At 42.6% G+C, this 24,658-nt stretch overlaps 1 protein-coding gene across 31 annotated transcripts in view; it reads right to left on the reverse strand.

Annotated features, from left to right (window-relative positions):
* The window catches only part of NCALD (neurocalcin delta), a 295,519-nt gene that overhangs the window by 52,800 nt on the left and 218,061 nt on the right, over positions 1 to 24,658 (reverse strand). For 19 of the 31 annotated variants that reach the window (XM_081111165.1, XM_081111156.1, XM_081111164.1 and 16 more), the window contains one exon: positions 1,709 to 1,867. The exons of 7 other annotated variants lie outside the window; for them this stretch is intronic. The gene's annotated coding sequence lies outside the window, so the exon portion shown is untranslated. Of the gene's footprint in view, positions 1 to 1,708; positions 1,885 to 7,955; positions 7,988 to 9,532; positions 9,599 to 15,345; positions 15,728 to 24,658 lie in introns of those variants that run through there. 5 more of the 31 variants (XM_081111155.1, XM_081111160.1, XM_081111161.1 and 2 more) reach the window with 5 other exon arrangements.

The raw sequence follows: 24,658 nt of genomic DNA on the forward strand, positions 1-24,658 counted from the left end.
CCTTTAGCCAGACCTGCAGCTCTCTCCACTCCCAGTGCCCTCTGCCCTGCTGTGTCCACTCTTCAACTCTGGCGTCCTGGGCAGCCCGGAGCAAGAGCATCCCTGCCGTGACCACCACTCACTGGTGGCAATAACTGACCTCCAGGCATGTGCTAAGCATTTTGCACGCTTATTTTTGTAATCTCATAGCAATTACGGACATTATCTCTGTTTTGCAGATACCCAACTCGAGGTTTGATTAAATAAGGAACGTGTGCAAGATTGCAGGCTCAGGAAGGGACAGGCTGGGAGTCTGAACCTCTTTATTCCGGAGCCCTGGAGCTCATGAATGCTACCTCCACCGCTCTTGCTTCTGTGCGGTGGGCCACAGGCTACACCTGCAAGGCTCTGGCGGGAAAGGGAGAAAACGTCGATGTGGTGCCCACTGGAAGTCTCCCTGGAATGGAGGCCTCCTCGTAGGGGGTGTTTCTGCAGGTTGGCACGTTCGCCTTCACAGTCCACACCTGCCAGTCAGCGCTGGGCTGAACTCCTTCAGCTTTTGGGGGAGACCAGTGAGAAAACTGATCAGAAAGGGGAAGTGACGTTATCTGTCGTGGCCGAATAATGGGCCGCGAAGACGTCCACGTCCTGAAACCTGGGAGCGTGTTACCTCATGTGGCAAATGAGACTTGGCAGCTATAACGAAGAGTCGGAGACAGAAGGCTCGCCTGGATTTTGCAGGGGGGCAGTGTTATCACAAGGGGCCCGATAAGCGGGAGGCAGGAAAGCTCCCGTCAGGGGAGAAGATGTGGCTACAGAAGCAGAGGTCAGTGATGCGGGAACCCAGAAGCTGGAAAAGGCAAGGAAACAGATTCCTCCCCAGCGTCTCCGGAAAGGAACTCTGTCCCGCTGACCCACTTCAGGCTCTGACCTCCAAAACTGTAGGAGAATCAATTTGTTGTTTCAGGCACTAAAGGTGCGGCAACTTGTAAGAGCAGTCATAGGAACCCAAACCAATGTCCATATCCCAAGTATCTTATAAGAACCCTGTTCATATTAAACTTGAAGTCCTAAGCCCAACTTGTCTAAATCCTAAGGCTCATGTTTATTGTATTTCTAACAGTCCATTAGTGACGTGCTGATGGGCCTGGTTCTCCCTCTTCATAAAGAAAATGAATTAAAATATTCCCGTGAGCTTTCAGTGGTTCTCAACCTTCCTCATGCTGCGGCCCTTTAATACAGTTCCTCATGTTGTGGTGATCCTCAATTTCATTGTTACAAATTGAACATAATTAAAGCATAGTGATTCATCACAAAAACAATATGTAATTATATATGTGTTTTACCATGGTCTTAGGCGACCCCTGTGAAAGGGTCGCGACCCACAGGTTGAGAACCGCTGTTTTACGTGGAGATTGCCCTGCACACTCTGGATATTTCCAAAACCTAAGCGAGAACAGCCATTTCCTTTCCTTTGGGAACTAATGTAGGATCGTCTAATTGACACACATTCACACACTGACCCACAGCTTTTCAAATCCGAAACAGGCAGGCATGATGGGAGGTGAATGCAAATTCTCTTTTGCTGAGACACTTGCGGACATGGAGGAAAACGTGCCTCTGTTTACATATATAAATGTAGAAGCACTGTGAAATCTCAAACAAAATTAGCCACCACAGAGGGGGGAAAATATCCGATAAGCTCATTAACCCGGGCGGAGCCACTTACATTCACAGGATAATGCTGGCCAGCGGACGGAAGGGGGCGCTGTCGAGCACGGATGGAAGACCCAGCAGCCCAGGAATAGGATTCAAGCAACTGGAGCGAAGATCATGAGCAGATGGACGAGGCTTTGGCTGTTCTTGTCATCGAGAATGCAGAAGAATCCTGTAGTTGGAAGGTTCCTAACATTATCATTGTTATTTGAATGAGCCAGGAAACACTAGATCCCAGAAATGCATCCTTCGTGGCCATACATTTCAGAGAGAAAGCATTGGTTTTCGGGAAACTTGCTATGCGTCCCTGCGCCCTCCAACTGGACACTGCGATCACCCATGTTTCTTGTGCAGATGCTGGACAGCTTTGGAATAGCCAAGGGGCATCAGCTGGTTCTCTTTTACTCATCGTCTCTCCAGTCAAGAGCCCCAAACAGCTGACCCTGTCTGGCTTTCTAGACTAACTCCCTTAAAAACATCTCATCTAGAGCTGGCATTATAACCATTAGCCAGAAATATTGTAATGATCTTTTTTATGGATCTTCTCCCTCACCAACAATCTCTTTGTAAGTAGGCTGCTTCTTATTCTCTGATAGTAACAATTTACATAGAAAAAAATGATTTAATATGCCAGATCCCCACCCGGCCGGTGTGGCTCAGCCGTTGAGAACCCGGAGGTCATGGTTTGACATCCGGTGGGGGCACATGCCCGGGTTTTGGGCTTGATCCTCAGTGGGGGGCATGCAGGAGGCACCAGATCGATGATTCTCTCTCATGATTGATGTTTCTATCTCTCCCTCTCCCTTCCTCTCTGAAATCAATAAGAACATATTTAGAAAAGAAAAAAAAAAGCCAGATTCCCTAGGTAAATGCCTTGTTGCCTTCCTGCAGAGAAGGAGGATAGCAAATAGTTGCTATTTCTTTACTAAAGACAGTTAGAGTGAGTGGCCTGTCTGTGCGTGCCACTGTCATTGGGGACAACAGGGACTCTCGACCCACTTGGCAAATGGCATGAACTTCCAAGTTTCTTTGTCTTCCCCAGGGCACAGGGCAGTCAGCCACAGTCCAGAGTTCCCTCAAGTCCTGATTTCAAATAGTTTTATTTTCAACACAGTGATTTGTCTAATCTAACACTACATGTGGCTTAATCCTTATGCTGGTTGAAGACTGTTCATATCAATGTTTGAAAAATAGATTAATTCTTTAGACTATGTTATAATTCCAGGTGAAGAAAATATGGTCACTAAACGTTTACATATTATCAAGTGTAACTAATAAGGTTTACATTTAATCCCCGAAATCAATCATAACTTAGGATGCACAGAGTTCAGACCAATGAGCTCTCTCTTAATCATTATAGCTGTGGATCTGAGCTCATTTCCTCCCCCTCCTCACCAAAGTTGCTGCTTCTCCTTCCACTGACCCCTCCAGAAAATAAAAATATCATGTGAATAGCTGTAGGGTGGGTGCAGATGGATGGAACCCACAGGCAGTAACAAGTCCTGGCTGCCATTCGAGGCAGCTCTTTGATTGAGCAGGGTCTGAGGGACCCTCTGCAGGGACCACGCTAGCTGGCATCACGGTACCTCACATCAGCAAGTTCAGGGGAGGGATGAGGCGAGGTGGGTGAAACTCTCCCTAAAATGCATCATTCCGCCCAGCCGGCATGACTCAGTGTTTGAGCACTGACCTATGAACCAGGAGATCACAGTTCAATTCCTGGTCAGGGCACATGCCCAGGTTGCAGGCTCGATCCCCAGTGTGAGGTGTGCATTAATGTTTCTATTTCTCACTCTCTCCCCCTTCCTCTCTGAAATCAATAAAAAATGTATTTTAAAAAATATAAAATAAAATGCATGATTGCAAGAATGCAATAGCACAAACATAGAAGAAAGGCTTTAGTTATTTGGGAAACTGCTTAAAATAAACACTACCCACAATAAAGAGTCGAAGAAAATTGCCCATTCGTGTTCCACCTCTCTCCTCCACTTAAACTTGCAAAGTCTGTGGTTACAAAACACACCTTGGGCAGCTTTACTGCCATATGCCAAGATTTTCAGACTGGATACTAACAGGCCTCACAGAATGCCAATAGATGGGTCTATTTCCTATCTCTCTCTCCCTCCCCCTTCCTCTCTGAAATCAATAAAAATATTAAAAAATTAAAAACACATATCACCATATCCTCCTCTTAGACATTTACAAGAAAACTAAAAGCACTGAAAAGTCCCCCAATCGAGAAATGCATTAAATTTCATTTGCTCAGCAAATAAATATGTTAACCACGGAACATCCCATGGACCCAGCTTTCTGTGGGTCCCGCTGTGCTGAGAGGTCCATCATCTTAGAGTAGAGTCAGGGGCTCTGATTTAGAAAGAGCATTTCCCTAGCAGCACACAGCTTGTCAGTATGACTGCTAAGATACTCGCTTCTGGGACCTCCTTGGCTTAAGCCACTCTCCAAGGAGACAGAGAACAAAGAATCCGGCTGGTTCTGAGCAGTGAGTTCTAGAAGGCTATTCCTGAAACCAATTCTTCCAACTTTGGGCACCTTTCCTTGTTTCTGGGTCATGGATTTTCTTGGGATGTGGCTCCATAGCCTCTGACTTTGGTAGCTCTCTGTGCTCTTTGAGCTAAGCCTTGTCCTAACTTCATTTAGCTTCCTGGTGCCTGTCCTCATCCTTGGGTCCACGGGCATAGTCTGATCCTGGGCTCCCCAGCTTCACCCTACAACTCTGAGGTCAGGGGACTCCCTTCTAAGGTTTTATCCACTCTTGCTTCCGTGTCCACATATGGCTCGCCACCTTACATCTAAGCTGTATTTCCTTGTGAGAATTAGTTACCAGGGAGAGGGTAATGGTCCATTCCCATTTTAATCAAGAAAACTTCACAGAGATCCAGTGACTCTGAGAAGGCCAGTGCACACCGATGCATTATATCATACAGTATCTTGTTCCAGGTCCCAACCAAAGAAGAGCTGGCTGCAATTTTTACCTGTTTTCCAAATTAGGAAACAGATCATTTAAGAAGTAATAACCTGCCCAAGGTCACAGAGCTTAAATAATAGTCAGTCTGACCTCAGAGTGCATGCTGCTCTGACCCAATATGCCTCCCTTGATTCCCTCCCCCAAACCTTACCTATTCATTTGCTGACACCACTGCCCAGGGACATGGCACTTCTACGTGGTCATGACCCTGGGGCAGCCCAGGGTTCCCTCCTCTACCCCTCCTTTACCGTCTGGTCAATACATCATACCCTAGGTTTGTTCTCTCCCTGTCCCTTCATCAGAGTGATGCCCTTCTGCTGGGATTAACTGGTAAACCACTCTGTGCTAATGTGTCCTTTCTGGTAACACAATGCTTTCACCCAGGCTACATGTATATGTCTCCAGAGGCTCCATATACAGGGGCTCTACTGGTGGGATGGTGAAGACCTGTGGGAGGAGGCTGTTGAGTCGGATTTGGAACTTCAGCATCCCATGAACCTCTGCTTACTTTGCCTGGGCCTGCACTCTCAGCGCTCCTTGCACGTAGCATCATGGAGGATTATTACTATTAAACAAAAACCCTATGCCATTGCTGCACCCCAAACTAAATGACTCAGAATGCCGGGGGAAGAGACCACACCTCTGGCATGCTATTAAAGCGCTTGGCAATTCTTACATGAGAGTAGAGATGAATGCTTGTTTCCTAAACATAGGGCTAGCTATGCAAATGGAAACACCTTTTCTAAATTTTGGTCTTCAGACACCCAAGAAGACGGTGAAAGATGACAAGCGGAGGAAAGAGATTTAGTAGTCATGGACCTGACTGATTACCACATGTTCTTGGGCCAGAAATCAGCTTCTTGGGGGTTTGGTTTTCTCACCCAGTAATGAGGGATTAATACTAACGTACCTCAAAGGTGGGTAATGGGAAATGACTAATCCAGACGGCCATGGGATATTAGTTAGGCGAAGTTAAAATGCTTCCATGACAAGCAAGGGGATTTGAGTGATCTGCCTCTTAAACATTGTCAAGAAAGCCCCAGTAATTATCAGTAATGAGCCAGAGTAGAATGCAATGAAGCAGACGCTATAGACGCACTAATTACCAATAGATGGCTGCTGCGCTTTCCTCCCATTAATGTCTTTCCTCAGATAGCAATTTGGGAAAATAAATAAAGAGAAAAGAACACAACATCTTGAAGATTCTTTGGCACACTCCCACAAAGCCCAAGCTATGTTATTAACAAACCATTTCCTGGAAACAGGTGTGCCCTGACTTTAAAAAAAAAATGGGGACCTACAATGAAAGAACCAAAGTGTTCTTTCATTTTACAAGCTTCCTTGAAGTAGAAACTTCCCTTGTGCATAATTCATTAACTTATTACCTTTGGGAAGAAAAAAAAAATCAACCCACAATGGAGATGTAACTCTGAAATGATCACATTAACCAGCGGGGAAATGTGATTTAATTTAAAAAATCTTCACAGTAACTCATGATATTTGAAGTGAGGTTTGCACCCATGAAGCTAGAAAGAAGAGAAAGACGGAGACATATGTAGGTTGTGAGATACAGTTTCCAGACCCTGACATCACCATCGATGTCACAGGTGATGGAGACCATGGGCAGTGAGTCAGCATTGATGACTCATTGCCATGGGTTCGAGGAGGTCTACCCAGGGCATGTCAGTTCTGCTGCCCAGACTCTCCCCTCCTTCAACTCCTATGTGGCCAGCACCAAGGTTAGTCTCCTTAGAATAAGAACTGTGTAATACTGACTCCAACATATCCGTTATAAGCTGAGTGCTGCACTAGACTTTCGAAGGAAGGTGAGGATAATAAGGCACACCCCTGCCCTCTATTTTTGTCCATTTATGGTGGCCAGATATCCAAATTTGACAGCCTGGAGCTTCTGGAAAGTGTCCACGACTAGGATTAGCTGTAGGGCTGCCAGATGAAATAGAGGATGCCCACTTAAATCTGAATTTTAGTTAAACTACCAACAATGCTTTAGTATATGTCCCAAATATTTCATGGGACACACTTATACAAAAAAAAAAAAAAAAAAAAGACACAGTTCTCCCTACAGATATCTCCAAGCTACAGTTACAAAGGCCACTCAGACAGTACTGAGGGCAAAAGAGGAATTTGTGTTTTTAAATTTAAAGTTAGAACTTTTCTATGAGAAAAATAGAAGAAAAGGAAACACAATAAATATTCAGGATTTTAAAAGTAAATTGTCTACAGCAAAAGGAAAAAAGAGTGATTAAAGTATTATTACACTGTTTTATACATACATCTCTCACTAGCTCTTAGCCTTTTCCTAGCTTCCTGCTGTCTATCAGATCAAATCCAGCCTATCTTAAATTGACCAATTCTAGATCCTCCATAGACCAATCTTGTGGACTGTAAGGATTTTTTCCCCCCAACCAGTTTCTTGATCCCATATAGGGTGTCCTATTTCTGTTGCCAGGACATATTTTAGATGTCTCTTACTCATGGACAATCCTTTCACTCCCGTAGGTCATTCCAAATGTTCTTCATCACCCACTTCTTCTATACAGTTGTCTCACAGCCACATATCCTCCTGTAGTCAATCTATTCATTAATCATTTACCAGAGATTTTAATCAGTGAGTACTATGTGTCCAGCACTACTCTAGGCCTTATGAGAGATCGTAACCAATAAAGCAGACATAGCTCTGGACCCCAGCTGCCTGTGTTACCCAGCCTCCCCAGCAGGGCTGTAACCTTTTCAAAGACTGGCTAGATCTACTACCCTTGCAGTATCCTACTTCACTGGAATATCTTGGATGAGGTGGGTCATGTGCTGGACTGAAAGGTCTGGATGATTGGACCACATCTGCCTGGTGTCTATAGTAAGCAAATAAGAGGCAGCTGGAGGAACTTTACCAGTCCTTGGATACCAAAGAAATCTTTTTGTAAGTGCTTAACTTTAGGGCTCACCATGTGAGGTTAATAAACATTGAAATAATATGTGACTGATCAAACAAACCAATGAGCTTTCTAAAGGGAAGGCGGGAAGCCCATCAGGAGGGGGTGACATTTAAGTAAGTGAGAAGAGAGTCGGAGGTATTGGTTTCTCCCCTGCAGGAGAGACAGAGATGCCTCCTTGAGTGAGGGCACAAGGATGATATTTCTGGGGACTCCACGTGCTAGGTTTGACCAACATATGGAGCCACAAGCCAGCTGGACAGCTGCCATTTTGGCAGCTTTGTCAAGAGGAAAAAGGCTTTGCTGAAGGAGCTAAATCTTACCTGACCGAGAGGAATCCCCTGGCCTTGAAGCACTGGAAACGGGACAGAAGAGAGTGTCAAGGAGATTGCAGGATCCAACAATAGAAAACGAGGCAGCAGATTAGGCAGAGAAGGAGGACTAAGCAGTGACCAAGGGAAAATGGTACAGGAACTGCCATGGACACTGGACTGTCCTGCAGAGAGGGTCCCAGCAGCAGGGGGGAATGGGGGAGGTTTTACTAAAGCATGGAGGCCGGTTTCAGTGGAGCCCCAATCTTCTAGATCAGCAACAGCATTAATATGTAAGACACTGTCCCAAATTCACAAACAGGTGTGGGCCTAAGCTGTTTATACTTTGATTGGTAGCTGAAATGTCTTTTCTTTCTTCTTTTTAACTTTACTTGTTCCTTCTCATTTGGCACTGATTCCGGGAGAGGGGCAGTGAGGCCTGAAACAAGGGCTTCTCTAGCCTCCACTCCCCCAGACCCTCCAAGCCCTGGTGTGCATTGATTAGGGGCAGGAGTCCCGGAAGGCTCAGTTTCCTTCAGAAATAATTTTAATTAGATTAGCTATTTATGCCAAATCACAAAATATTATTTGATCTGTATATACTTAAAGCTTATTCCTCTATACAGTATTCCAGTCATCTCTAATTACCCCGTATGTTCTAGTTATTCTAGTTGCCTAAGAAATAACTCTAAAACTTATGGACTTAAAACAACAACAATTTTTATTTTGTTCATGAATCTGCAATTTAGGGCTGGCTGGGCAGAAATGGCTCATCTCTGGTCTCCTTGGCATCAGGAGGGCTTAAGGGGGCTGTGGTGGCTGGGGCCTGGAATCCTCTGAGGGATTGCCCCCTCACACGCCTGACAGTTGATGCTGGCTGTTGGCTGAGACCTTCGCGGGAAGTGTTGGCTTTAACTCCAACGTGTGGTCTCTCTACATCAAGCATGTCAAACTCGTGGCCTGCAGGCCGCATGCCTCCTTTATTTGGCCCGTGTTAGCCTTTGAATTTGACATGCTTTCTCTACATGGTATGGGCTTCCTCATAGTATGGAAGCTGGTTTCCAAGGACAAGTGTCGTGTGTAAGAGAAATGGAAAAAATAGCCAAGAGAAAAAGAAACTGTATTCTTTCTATGATCCAGCCTTGGAAGTCACCTAGCATTGCTCCCACGGCACTCTACCTGTTGAAACCAATCACAGCGCATGTGGATTCAAGAGGAGGACTATAGACTCCACCTCTTGATGGAGAGTGTCAAGAGTCTAGAGGAGCATGTGGACGTAGATATAATTACGTGGCCACTTTTGTAGAGTACAATCCGCCACCACATACAACGTTACTTCTAGGAAAACCACGATCTATTCCAGCTTGACAGGCAGTATAACACAGTGAATAAACGCGCCAGGAGTCAAGAGCCAAGCACGTAGAGCCCCATGATGTACCATGTGACACCGGGAAATTTGCTTAAGCTCTCTGTGCCTCAGTTTCCTCATTTATAAAAACAGATGTTGTGAAGGGAAGAAAAAAGTTATTTTGAAAAGAGCTTATAAGACTCTCTAAATGTTAGCTGTTTTCATAACACCAGGGACATACCTCCTCCAGCTAGGACAGCAGTACCTCCTGGTTCCTAGGGGCATGGTGATGGTGGTGGTGGCAGCCCTGCCAGAGGTAGAAAATTAATGATCACAGGACATTGCCAAGTAAGTTCACTTAAAAATCCATAAGGCAGATACTAACATGATCCAGGTAAGAAAACTGTGACCTAGGGAACTTGTCTGAAGGAACACCTGCAGGTGGTTCCCGGCAGGATTTGCCCCCAGTTTAACTAGATAGAAGAGCCTGAATCCCCGGGTAACTGGTGGAGCAGAGAGCTTCTCCCAAATCCGATTTGTGGGTGAGCAGGAAGTGAACAGTGCTGTAGTATGCCACTGGGATATGGGGCAATTTAGCACAGCAGTGAGCCAATCTTGACTGGGTTAGTACAGGGAAGATGGGATGGATATACTTAGGCACCACTAACTTAAGAATTCCTTTCATAAAATGGAAGGCTCTCGCTATTTGCGTAAGACAGAGTATTTGCATTAAAAAATCAGTCTCTAGGTCTGTGCCTGCAAGTCTCATTTTCTCTGAACTGGAGGACAGATAGACAGCCTTTGGCCCACTGGCAGTAGGGCTGGGCATACTGATCTGGAATCCTTGTCACTGATATGAGCAGATGACTTACACATTAGGCTGGCTATTCACCAGCTGAAGAATGTCTCTTCTAAGGTTTGATTCTGGTGTAAAATCTAGTAGTTCCCAGGTTGTTTGCTTGTCTCTTTTGTTTTGATGTTAATTAGTTTGTTTTTCCTTTTAGTGAGGATTCTTTTTTTTTTTTTATTACACTGGCCAGCACAGCTGTAGGGGAGAAACCTTGGCTGCCGATACACATAGACCTCTGGGCAGGTTGCCTATATAGTTAGACTGCACGTTCCATGATGTTAGGGGACCTCATCTGTCTTGTTCACCACAGCATCCCTGGTATCTAGTAGGTGCTCAGAACTTGTTGAACACATGGAAGACTTAATGTTTGCACTGAAGGGCAGGCAAACAAATCTCAGAAGTCCATTGAGATAGACCACTCAAGGACCAGCTGAGGGAGGGAACCAAAAAGCCGACTCCAATACTGTGGGTGCAGTAGCCAGTTAATAAATACTTGCGGTTTGGATGATGTTACCTCATGCTGCACCTGATTTTTGGTGAGACGTGGGAAGGCGTGGGATGAGGTAACTTGTGGGATGCTATTTTTTATTTCATCGCCAAAGATGTTGTAAATATGGCCATCACACAATTGGTCGTGGTTTTAGATGTCTGAATCACATGGAAGTCAGTGGGAGGCAGCTGAGCAGACAGCCAAATATTAGAACACTCTTCTTGACATTTATCTCTAATGGATGAGGTTTAAAATCATCAAAGTAAAGACAATATAGGATCATCCTTTTAAAAACTCATCTTTCTTAACAGCCGTATGCTGCCTTTGGTTTTCCTGCAGCCATTGGGACAGAATTCAGGAAATATGGACAATCCTTCCATTAGGACAAGCAGCAGCTGGAATATCTCTCAGACTAGAGATTTCTTTCCTGAAAATCAAACCTAGGACTTTAATGTTAGCTGAGTATACTATGCTTCACATTAGTGTAAACTAAATTTGAAAAGGATGCTGTGTCTCTAATTGAAGGCAATTATAGAAAGATGTCCAAAAACCCCGAAAGCTCACGGCAGATAAAAAGGACACACTGTCTTTAGTATGGAGAATGTGGCTCCACTGAATTTAAATATTTATCATATAATTTTTATATCCGAGTTTTAATGAGCACTAACTTTTATGGCATCACTTCTGGAAACAATAAACAATGCCATATTTTGGAATGCTAACTCTAGTTAGCATTCCATCACAGGGTGCCTTTAAATAACAGTTGATTTCATGAAAAAAATAATGGCATGTTCCTTTCTGAATTTAAATTTCAAACACCTGCCATCAAACAGTGCAGCCGGGAGTCAGAGCTGTTTTTAGACTTTTTCTAGTTTCTTCATAAAAGCCTTCAAAGCAGGTGTTCTTTTCGAGTCCAAAGAATAAAAAACGTTTGAGAAAATCCTTTTTCGTAATTTCCCAGAGAACGCGTGAAAAAAAATCGCTAAGCTTTCATTTCAGATGTTAGGGATTTGGATCGAGTTTAAACAACAGCTTGTGTGAAACGTCATAGCTCCTATTCTCTCACGCGGAGAAAGGGTGGCTTTGGACACTCAAACGCAGGTTAGAAAGACAATGCTACGGGACATCAGCCAACCAACTGCAACGTAACCCGACTGGCTGGAGAGAGAACGGAGGCAGTATCTTCTGCAAATTCAATGTGACACGGAGAGTGAGGCAATGACTTACATACTCCCACTAAACAATAATATTAATACCTCATTTATTGCTCTTTTTTGTTGTTGTTAATCCTCATCTGAGGATATTTTTCCCCATTGATTTTTAGAGAGAGTGGAAGGGACGGGGAGAGACAGAAAGAGAGAAACATTGATGAGAGAGAGAGAGAGAAAGAAAGACATCAATTGGTTGCTGGGGCAGGGATTGAGCTTGCAACCAAGGTACATGCTCTTGACTGGAATTGAACCCGGGACCCTTCAGTCCGTGGACTGATGCTCCAACCACTGAGCCATACTGGCTAGGGCTCCTTTCTTGTTCTTAAATATCCAGTCAGTCAAGTAAGAGTCTGAGTTCAAAGTACCTGGGAAGTGTCTCCATTCCCCACATCATTTTGAATGTGTTTTGGCCTGGGGCCCTCTGGCAGATAAACCTACAGGCTCTATCCTGACTGACTGGAATGAACATGACAATTTATCAATTCACACATGTGCTTTACACTAAACTTGGAAGTTACATAAGTTCTTTAATGCACGTTTCAAATATTGTGCACAAAGTACCTTCTAGAGTATTTCCTTCAGGTATGATCTCATATAGCATTCTGCATTCTTCATCTAAGTACTACTTGCTTATTTTCTCTGAGTGGATACAAGTCCCTTTGTCAGTACCTATAGTCTTCTGTGGTCCATGGTTTTAACTTGCATAACTTGCATTAACACTATGCGTTTTTCCTTTTAACCCCTATCTAACCAGGTAAGAATTCCTTAGTCCAAGTCACGTAAGATTACTTATGGATTTCAAGGAGAAAAATAAGAGAAAATTACAGTTTGGTAGCTATAAGAACATTTCATTCCTTTTCTCACAGAAATCAGAATACTCTGGGAAACTCACCCTTTCAGAGAATAAAATCAGATGTGGTGAAATTGAATGTGGAAATGACGATGTGGATTTTGTTTGATGCTGTCCTATGACCTTTTGGCATCACTAGATCACATATCATTAAACTCAGGGGTAGAGAGAATGTAAGGGGATCCGGGAACTTGGATGGGAAAAATACTACATCTTTAGTTTCACTAATCTCAAACTGAAATTTAGTATTTATTGTCATTAAAATGGACGTCACAAACCACAGTACCTGTGATTTTGTTGCCAAGGAAAATGGCTGATATTTTCATATCATATCATTATAGTTATCTCGAAATTCCTTTTACTCTCATCACTACTTCAAATGATGGTATTATTTAATAGAGCACAATTCACAATTTTTAAAAAATTGGTCAACATATTTCAATAAGAGTGGTTTCCTTTGTAATCTTGCAGACCTTATCTCATGTATTTAAAAAACAGCATTCCGAGAAGAGTCTATGGGCTTCACCACGCTGCCAAAGAGGCTCATGACACCCAAAAGATTAAAATCCCTGAAACTACACACGAAACAGTGGGTAATGCAACAGCCAAGTTCCTAGAGTAAATCGTTCCTTGCTAGTATTTTTTGAAGCTGAAACAAACTTGACCTTGAAGTCACACAGTCCCCTTGTTGTAAGGAGATGATTCTGATGAGAGCCATTTCCCCGCGTATTTTGCCGTAAGAAAAGACCTGTGGATTCTAAAGCATCTCTGCTATTGTAGCATAGGTTGTTTTCTTCTAATGATGAACTTGATCATTGATACTTTGCTCTTATCTCTCATACTGCTGGAATCCAGTCTATTTTATAAGAGCATTGAATACGGTCACTTTATAACCTTAATTTAAAACATCATAGAAAGAGCATCAAGAAAGCTACTTGGGAAAGTATAATGAGAATTCCTTATTTTGAGTAAAAATAAATAAATAAATAAAATAAACATCAAAGTCCCCCCCACCAAAGACTGTGCTTTTAAATAACAGAGAGCCTGGTCCTATCCATGCTCATTTGAATTGCAAAGCAATTAGCATATTTCTATGGATATTAAGACTATGACCTCTGAGTTATAATTACGAGATAAATTAAATGAGATGATGTCTCAATAGATTTGCCTTAGTACACTTTTTAGAAAATGCTCCATGGAGACTCCGACCAAAAATAGTCATATCTAATGCCAGCAAGTTAAATGAATATTCACTCATTGAAAGCTATTGAGAAATCACTGATGCACCCACAATTACTCACTTATCACTGAAGTTAAATACTGTTCAAAATGCTCATCTCCAGAGTAAAGTAAACACAACCAGAATTCAGAAACTAATAAAGAACATCAAAAATAAGAACATAGTCTTGCATTAACTTGAGATATAGTTCACATATCATAAAACATATTTTTTTCATACACATAGTTAAACCACTATTTTCTGTTCATCAAAATAGTAGGTGTATTACATGTGCTGCTCTTAAACCTGCGCTATTTTTTTCCTGTAAAACTTGTGAGATTTAGAAACCGATTAGACATCGAGGCTTTGATTAACTTCAATACCAGAGGTTTTCCTTGGATTATAAGCCACAAAATGATCCAACTAATTTACAATGATAGAAAATTCATGATGACTAAACTTGGGAAGAAAATGAACTACAATAAGGCAAATAAACCCATTTGCATTTTATGGTGTTGTAGAAATAAAGAAATAAAAGGCCTTCCTAATCAATTATCAGATTATTCATTCAAGACCTGGAGCAAATTTTCAGTGATTATATTGTGCTTCAATTAAAGCAGATCTACCAATGGCAATTCAGTTTTAGGGCTGCTGTTTTCCCCTAAAGGAATTAGTTCAATTTTTAAACATAAAAACAGAAGATAGGACTCCTCAGGAAAGACCCTCCAATGTTACTCCCTTCACAGCGGAATTTTCAGAGGAAGATGCTGAAAATGTGCACTTTGCTCTAACAACCAAAGAGCCACGGCAGGCGCACATGGAGAGCTTCCAGCCCGACTTCCCTGGCATAGTCCAGATTATTTTGTTCTAAACAGGAAGCTGTTGACAGTTTTCCCTGGTCATTTCAGAATCCCCGATGTACAAGCAAAGCCCCAACTTCTGTTTCAAAGTCTAATGTCCTTTCCCGCTGTGCCTATTGTTGCTAAGTCTGAACGCTGCAAACGAGATAGAAACCAAATTCCAAACTATTCCGGGATGATTCAGAATAGGGCAGCAATTGTGAAAACAGCAAAGTTAGCAACATATTGCAACGCTATGCTGGAGTCTTGAAACCCAAAACAATGAGGGGAGGATTCCTGGAATTGGATGGGGCTTATTTGGCTCAAGCTGCCAAATCCGTATCTCTAAATAATGCCATGTTAGCAAGTGCTGAGCAAGAAAGACGCTTACATTTTAACCTACTTCCAGAACATTAACCCAAATTTAACCAAATTCCAGAGGCTGCACAAAATTAGCAACCAGAAGCCACTTCATGGTTTTTCCTGGTACAACAATAATTGCTCGTGAAGACACACTTGTGGGAGGTAAGAGAGAGGGGAAACCACAATGATCTATAAAACATCTAGCCGTTTGTGCAGAAAGGAAACGAATTACCTCACACGGAAGAAGTGCAAGATTTAACAGTCCATGCTCCGCAGCCCTGGGCAGCGGCAGCGGCGGTGGGAGCGGCGGTGGGAGCAGCGGCAGCAGCAGAGGCGGCAGCAGCCAGCATCCACCAGATTCTCACAGGCCTTTGACTGTGTGGACTCAGCCACAGACTCTGCCTCCAGCTGACGTCAAAGTCCCTGTCACATGGCCAGATGAAAGCCAAGAGAGCATTGGTTGTCGTAGCAACCACAGAACAGCTCTGAAATTATTTCAATAGGTCATCTGTCACTGTGATGTGTGTGTATGTGTGTGTGTACACACACACACACACACACACACACACACACACACACCCTGTAACCATCACGGACAGCTCCCTCAACCCCCCAAGTGGTGACTCAAGAGTGCCTCCAACTTTCCTCTTTAGGACTTGGGTGTCTGTTCTTAACTGTGTTTGCAGGAAAATGCATGCCACTCCGAAGTTCCCATCGGTCTCGCTTTACCAGCATGAAGCATGTGTCTCTATAGAACAGAAGGAAAGAAACTGAAAAATCCTGGAGGTAGTTTTCTGAGCTAATTAAATCTATTTGTAAGCAAATGGATAAAAACAGAAGCTCTAAGGGGAGTTGGAAGAAAAGGCATTTTTAGGTTTTGTTTTTTTAAATATATTTTATTGATTTTTTACAGGGAGAAAGGGAGAGGGATAGAAACATCGATGAGAAAGAAATATTGATCAGCTGCCTCCTGCACATTCCCTATGGGGGATGTACCCGCAACCAAGGTACATGCCCTTGACCGGAATCGAACCCGGGACCCTTCAGTCCGCAGGCCGACACTCTATCCACTGAGCCAAACCAGTCAGGGCAGAAAAGGCATTTTTAACACTGTGTAAGAACCCAATCAATGGACTGAGCTGTGCCAGTGATGGAAAGAAAAACAAGAAGCAGGGGGTACTGGCCCACAGTCGGATGAGGAAATCTAATAATCCCGACACCACCTACGATGGGGAAATGGGTGAGATGAATTCAGAATTCCTGCATCGCAAAATGCCTATGCAAGGATGATGGCCAAAAGAGTTTCAAACCCGTGCTGCTTTAAGAAAACCTTTGTAATTATTTTGTACCTTTACTTTGGGGTCACCATACAGGTGCCAAATCCCCTCCTCCTAAATGCTCCGGTCCATCCCCCTTGGGGCTCAGCGTGGAGTCAGTGGGTGAGTGTCCTGCCAATGCCAAGTTCAGCGAAGCCCAGAGTGGCAGAATAAAAACAGTCCTGTCTGCTTTCTAACTTCAGCTTCATTTCCTCTAGGACGAGCTAGCTTACTTCTAACACCACACACATGCTTATTTCCCAGTTTATTCTCCCTCTATATAACAGAAAGCCAATTACACAAAATGAAATAAAATCTACAGGAAGGTGCTCTGAAAAATACATACAAAAACATATATTCCTTCAGAGGGCACAGGGGAGAAAAGGGCAGGGGGAAGAGATTGCTCTGAAAACCCGAAGTTAGTATTATCAGAATTCCTATTCTGGCATCCTTTTATTTTATTTTGTTTTTTAAAAATATATTTTATTGATTTTTTTACAGAGAGGAAGCGAGAGGAATAGAGAGTTAGAAACATCAATGAGAGAGAAACATCGATCAGCTGCCTCCTGCACACTCCCTACTGGGGATGTGCCTGCAACCAAGGTACACGCCCTTGACCGGAATCGAACCTGGGACCCTTTAGTCCGCAGGGTGACGCTCTATCCACTGAGCCAAACCGGTTAGGGCTCTGGTATCGTTTTAAATAAATGGGCAGCTCTGGGGTGTTGCAAAATCTCAATGGAAACCCAGCCAGCTGGGCAGATTACATTTTTGTCACTCTAAAAGAATGCCATTTCTTCAGAGTCGTTCATTGCTTCTTGAACAATAAGACTAATGTCCAAGCTGTTTGTCATGGAATCTTCCTATTCCATCTTCCTCTCTCTTGACCTCTGTCCCAGCTCCAATGGGGAGGACAAGAAAAAAAAAGTGTTTTCATTTGAAAAGCTATTTTCCTGATGTTATTAGCTGGAGCACTGCTAAAGTAAAACCAAGCCGTAATGCTTCCCCTTTAATTTCAGGTGAATGACAGCAGGAATTTACCTGTTTGCACAGAGACAATTGGCTCATTGAATCCCACGCCTATCTAAATGGGTCAGGATGTGTCACTGGGGGCAGGTTTCAGTAACAGTCACGATTTACAAATTTGCCACTTGTCCAGTTCTGATTCTCTGTTCCGAAATGCAATCCTAGCAATGAGGGGAATGCGAAGAGAGGGGAGAAAGCGTATCCTTCTAGACTTTCAGGGCCCAGGGCCCTGAGCTGCCTGCCTTATCGTCTCTCTGACTCCAAATCCCTGGCTGCCTAAACTCTTCCTCTCTCACAGATCCAGCATCGAAGAGTAAAACTGCAGTACCACGCTTTGCCAATAGGGGGTGTCCTCTGAAACCAGAAGCTCTCGGTTCTAAAAATTCCTGAAAGTCATGGCTTTCTTGAGTTTAAAATTTAGCAGAAACGAACACTTCTCAAAATTTTCTATTACTTTGAAGACTAAATATATTTATTTATTTATTTATTTTTAATATGTTTTTATTGATTTTTTTACAGAGAGGAAGGGAGAGAGAGTGAGAGTTAGAAACATCGATGAGAGAGAAATATCGATCAGCTGCCTCCTGCACATCTCCTACTTGGGGATGTGCTCGCAACCCAGGTACATGCCCTTGACCGGAATCAAACCTGGGACCTTTCAGTCCGCAGGCCGACGCTCTATCCACTGAGCCAAACCGGTTTTGGCAAGACTAAATATATTTAACTATTTATTGACCTGATCTTAACTCATTGTAGGTTAAAGCAATCAGCGGACTGGCCTCCCATACGTACAGTGGACGCATGCTTCCAACCTGCCATTACTTACTCCCCTTTGCAAACTACCGAGGATCAGATCCGCCTCTGACAGCTAAGGAAGCTACCGGTCCCCTCAGGGTTGAAATCGTGATGAGGATCTTTGGAGCTCAGACTGATATCAGTGTGGCTCATTAATCCAAATGTAGCTTGGAAATATCACAGGAAACACACACACACGAGGGCCTTTTCCAATTGCAGCCCACGCGTTGAAGGAATATGTGCCACTTTACTTTTTTAAATGACAACTCACTTTTTAGGTGAACGTGGCTGACTGAATTTAAAAATATCCATTCAAAAATACGTCTGCACTGGAGTTTAGACTTGCCGTGTGAGCGTCAAGGCTGCGTATTATTAGTCTGACCACTGGGCCGGAAGTAACTGGGAAACGCCACTAAGCCAGTCTGACTCGGGTTCACACGCCTGAATGAGCCGGTGGGCATGACAGGTGAGGATAACCAGCCTTTTATTTGATGTTTCCAGGTACAGACGTTTCTGTGTCACTGCCCTAGCATCGGTGGGAAGGACATGGACATATTTTTTGGAGGCACTGGGTTCAAATCTCCTCTGGGCAAATGACTTGAGTCTTCTGAGGTTCAGTGCCTAGCTCCCAGGGTGGTTGTGAGGATGATAAAGTTAATGTAGTCTAGAATTCTCACACCCTGCCACAGGGTGGACGGCTCTAGGTGTGTCATTTCTTGCTTATATGTCTGACTCTGGTAAGTCTTAAAAGACCTCCAGGGAAAGTATGGGGTATGATTCATCTCTACAACTCTACAGTTAGTACACGGCCTGAAACATAATACGTGCTCAATAAATGTTGAGTGACTCAAATATTGGGAAATAAATGCTGTGCAATAGAAAGAAATGGTTCCTGTGTCTTCCCACTAACAGAGAATAGAAAGCAATCTCCCACCCCCACCCCACCCCACCTCTGGCCCCTGCAAAAAACGCAAAAGAAAAGAGAAAAAATAATTTGATTTATCACAAAATTTTCTAGCAATGGATGGGCTCAAGTCACTTTACCAAGGAAATCAAACTTATCTCTACTGAACCATAAATAGTTATTATGACTGTACGTAAGTTATATGCAGATGTATTTTATGGCTACTGCTATAGATATTGTACCATCTTTCACATTAATTGAGCACTTACTATATGTGAAATTTTGTCCTAAATACTGCAAATATATGAAATCATTTACTGTAATGCCCTATGAAGAAGGTACCAGCCTTTTTCACATTTCACAACTGAAGAAACATCAGCACATAAAGACTAAGTAACTTGCCCACCTTGTTGTACCTGGTAGAGTAGGATCTACATCCCAGAAACCTGGTCCCGTACATTTGTGGAAGTAATTCACGCTTTATATATGCTTAGAAAGACTTGAATTATTTATTATGCTTATTTTACACTTGAGTTTTAATTTCTTACGAGGAGGAGAAAGCTGACTTATCTTTTCTGAGCAATGATCCTTAATCTAGCTTAGGCCTAAGGGGTGATAGGGCAAGAAAAAACTAATCAGGACAATTTGAATCAAGGAAAATGGGCAAAATAAAATAGTGAAAATATCCTGAATAAAATGGTGCCCAAATTATTATAGTCTTCACTGAAGCAAATATTTGGATTGCACAGGCTTGGGTAACATTTTTTCCCACTATGATGGAGTTTCATGTGTTCAAACCAATACTCTCACTAAGATAATAATAGCTGGATTTTTTAAGAAAATGGTTGGAAGGCTTCAAAGGGCAGCAAAGGCAGAAAAATCTATTGATGTTAGCCCAATACTCCTCACATTATCTCTGCTTTTCTCCTCCAATTATTGGACAATTCTTTTAAAAAAATTATATATATATATTTCAGAGAGGAAGGGAGAGGGAGAGGGAGATAGAAACATCAATGATGTCAGAGAATCATTGATCGGTTGCCTTCTGCACGCCCTCTACTGGATATCGAGTCTGCAACCTGGGCATGTGCCCCCTACTGGAATCGAACCCAGGACCCTTCAGTCCACAGGCCAACACTCTATCCACTGAGCCAAACCAGCCAGGGCTACTGGATAATTCTTAAGTGGTGTTGGCATTCTCAGAGACTGGAGAGACAAAAAGTTGGAGTAAAAATATTCCAAGCATCCAGGACGGTAGGGATAAAAATTCTATTTTTAAAAAGGGAATCACAGAGAAGAAGTGATCGCAACTTTCTGAAGAGTGTTTCTCTTGGAGCATTTGCCAGCTCCTAAATGGTGTTATATAAGAGAGTAAGAAGTAGAGCATAAAAATACATCTAAGAGGATAAAAACATAAAGGGAGGGCTTAGCAGTCTTACAGTCCTCGGGAGACAAAAACTGGAGTGCAGGCTCCTCCAAGGAGTTTGAGTTGGTAAACACCCTAAGTCTTCAGGTCTCATAACTAAAAGGCAAAGCCCTGGAAGTAATGGAAAACAAGAAATAGATACACCCTCCCCAAAAGCCAGTTTCCATCCTGGAAGCATTAAAATACCTAATCGGATCAAGGCAATTTGCTCCTGTTGTAACTACACTCCAGAGAAAATGAACCCTCTCTAAAAGAATATGACATCACCCAGAGCCCTTACTATTTTTCACACATCACTTCTAACTCAATCCAAAATCATGACTCATGCCAGGAGACAGGTCTAACAGCCCAAAATCAAAGAGGAAAAAATAGGCAATAGACATAGACCCACAGGTGATTCATCTTCTGTAGTTATCATAAGACAGGGATTTTAAAATAACTATCATTAATATGTTCAAGGGAATAGATGGCAAGATAGAGAGTTTTACATGTAAAAAATAAAACCTATAAAAAGGAGCATATTAGGATGAAAAGAACTGAAAAATACAACAATTTAAAAACACAAGAGGTGGGTTGGAGAAAGAAAATTAGTGAAATTAAAAATAGATCAGCAGACAATATCCAGACGGAAGTATAAGAAGAACGAAAAATACAGAAGAGAATGTAAGAGACATTTGGGACATGATGCATTTGGGAAAGAAGAAGAGAATAAAGAGATAGGACAGAAGCCATATTTGAAGGAATTGGCTGAGAAATACAAAACAACAGAATTAAGGAGCCCCATTGACCCCACACAGGGTAACAAAGAAAATCACACATAGACACATTATGACCAAACTGCTGAAAACGAAAGACAGAGACAAATCTTAAAGCAGCAAGACAAAAAAAAAAAATCATATTAACTTTAAAGGAGCAACCAAAGACTTTTTAACCGTAAAACAAACAAATAAACTATTCCATTAGAAAAACCAGCAAAAGACAGGAAGAGATATTTCCCCCAAAAAAATATACAGATGACCAATAAGCTGAGAAACCATTTTTCCAAAATCATTAGCCATTAGGGAAATGCAAGTTAAAACATAATGAGATAGCACCACATACCTATCAAAAAGAGAAAATACTAACAACACTAAATGCTGGCGAGGATGCGGACACTGAGTCACTCACACGTTGCTGGTGGGAATGTAAAATGGTGCCGCCACTGTGGAAACCAGTGTGACAGTTCTTTTTAAAAGGAAAATGCAACTATCATATGACTCAACAATCGTGTTTCTGGGTATTGCAGAGGAATGCAAACACAAAAGCTTGTACACAAATGCTCGCAGCCGCTCTCATTGTAATGGCCAATAAATGGAACTAACTCAGGTGCTTTCACTGAGTGAATGGGCAAACACATTTTAGTAGATCCATCCCATGGAATACTGCACAGTACTAAAATGGAAAAAGCTACTGATGCCTGAATAGCCAAAGAATTCTGCTGAGTGCAAAGCCAGTCTTTAAAAGGTCACATACTATACAATTCCATTTATATGACATTATCGATATGACAGAATTAAGAAATGAAAAACAGGTCGGTGGTCGGCAGGGATTAAGGAGGAGCTGCATACAAGAGATATACTTTGAAAATAGGGACACAGAAAGGCTAAAAGTAAAAAGATGGAAAGTGATATACAAACTACCAAGCGAAAGCTGGGGTAACAATATGACTATGGAGAAATACTATTTGAGCCTGAGACAGTTGGCTCAGTGGATAGAGTGTTGGCCTGCTGAAGGGTCTCAGGTTTGATTCTGGGCAAAGGCACGTACCTCGGTTGCAAGCTCGATCCAGGCCCTGGTCGGGGTGCATGCGGGAGGCAACTAATTGATGTGTCTCTCTCGCATTGATACTTCTCTCTCTCTGCTTCTCCCCTTCCCTTCCACTCTCTCTAAAAATCAATGGGAAAATATCCTCAGGTGAGGATTAGCAAAAAAAGAAGGAAAGGAAGGAAGGAAGGAAGGAAGGAAGGAAGGAAGGAAGGAAGGAAGAGAGGGAGGGAGGGAGGGAGGGAGGGAGGGAGGAAGGAAGGGTATTTGATAGCAAGGTAAGCAAAAAATACTACTAAGTATACAGAGGAAGACTTATCAAATTACTTCTAAATATGCAAGTACCTAATAAAATATCATCAAGATAAATAAAAAAATCCACAATAATAGCATTGATTTAACATATATTTCTCTGTAACTTATAGAACAAATAGCAAAAAAAAAAAAAAAAAAAAAAGGTAGGGATATAGAATATTTCAGTGGCAAAATTAACCAACCTGATTTAGTCACCACATGAAGAATGATGATATAAACAATCACAAAAGGCAATTTTTTTCTTAAATGTATTTAATAATTCTGACTAGCTGCTGGGCCATAGGAATGTCTCAACACATTATAAGTAACTGAAATCACAAATATGCTCTTTGCACATTGCAGAACAAAGCTAGAAATCAATATGAAAAAGACAAAGAAAAGTCCCTAAATGGAAACTAAGCAATCCATTTCTAGATAATCTTTGGATTAAAAAGATTTACATTGCAATTCAGAAATATCTGAACTGAACACCAAAAATATAATGTATCAAAACTTACATGCATCTGAAACACTATTTTTTACAAATTTTTTTTATTGATTTCAGAGAGAGGAAGGGTGAGGGAGAAAGAGATAGAAACATCAGTGATGAGAGACAATCATTGATCAGCTGCCTCCCAAAGCCCCCCACTGGGGATCAAGCCTACATGCTGAGCATGTGCCTCGACCAGGAATCGAACTGTGACCTCCTGGTTCATAGGTCGATGCTCAACCACTGAGCTACGCCTGCCAGGCTAATGAACATGCACATATATGTTAAAAAACAACAACAAACACTGAGGTTCCACATTTGGCATGGACCTTTGAAGAATTCCATGGACCTGTTCCCCAGAGAAACAAGCATAACTGATGAAAAGTATTTTAAAATATCATATAAAGTCTCTGGGAATCGTCCTTAGGGCATACAGCCAATGAAGAAACATTTATTTTTAAAAAATACTAAAACTTGATAAGAAGTTTGAGAGTCTGTGGTACCTGAATCTTGATCCACTTCCTCCCCAAACTTTCAGCTCAGTTCATAAAAGTTTCATGTCGGAAAGGTTTGACCAATAAGATTGGGCTCCTTCTCCCTTAACCCTCAGTCAAAGGCTACAGTATTTCACTGGGAAATGCAAGCCATCAGCCTTTCTCAAGTTCTGCTATTAAATCCCTGGTGAGTATAGCCACCAGGAAAAAGAGAGAGCCCAATCATATTTAAGGCACAATTATTATATGTTAAATCTAATCCCAACTGTTAAAGTTTCCAGCATCGCAAATTGGGAACTTTATATAAGTGAGATATCACATCTATATATATAAAAGGCTAAGCGACCATCCGACCGTCCGACCAGTCCATAGGTATGATGCGCACTGACCATCAGGGGGCAGACGCTCAACGCAGGAGCTGCTGAGCTGCGGTGACTTGGCTACTGCGGTTTCCGAAACCAGAGAGGAGAGAGCCTGATTCCAGGGTGCATCACCCGAGAACTGCCCTCTCACAATCCGGGACCCCTCAGGGGATTTCGGAGAGCCAGTTTCGGCCCGATCCCACAGACCAGGCCGAGGGACCTCACCTGCTGGAGGGACCCCGCTCACCCGGCAGATGCCCTTGGAGCCATGGTGCTGCCCCAGGTGTGGCCGGCCAGGGAGGGACCGTGAAAGGTTGGCTCCAGGGCGTGTCTGGCCCCTCTCGCCCAGTCCTGCCCCGCCAGCCACCTTGTAATTAATTTCCTTTCAATGTGCACGAATCCGTGTACCAGGGCACTAGTGTTAAATAAGCTTATAGAATTTCATGAAATTCCCAGGAATCCCTGGAGCAGAAAATAGAATTCACTACACTCAAAAGCATTGCAGAAGAAATACTAGAGAGCAGCTCCTCCCATCTCCGAGTAATTAAGTGAGTAACCTTTAACTAATATTTGGCAAATATTCAAAGACTCTTTAAAGCCTTTCTGGACACTGAGGAGTCACAGGCACAGAAGAT

Source organism: Myotis nattereri (genome assembly GCF_964212035.1).
Source record: "Myotis nattereri genome assembly, chromosome: 17".
Lineage (NCBI taxonomy): Eukaryota > Metazoa > Chordata > Mammalia > Chiroptera > Vespertilionidae > Myotis > Myotis nattereri.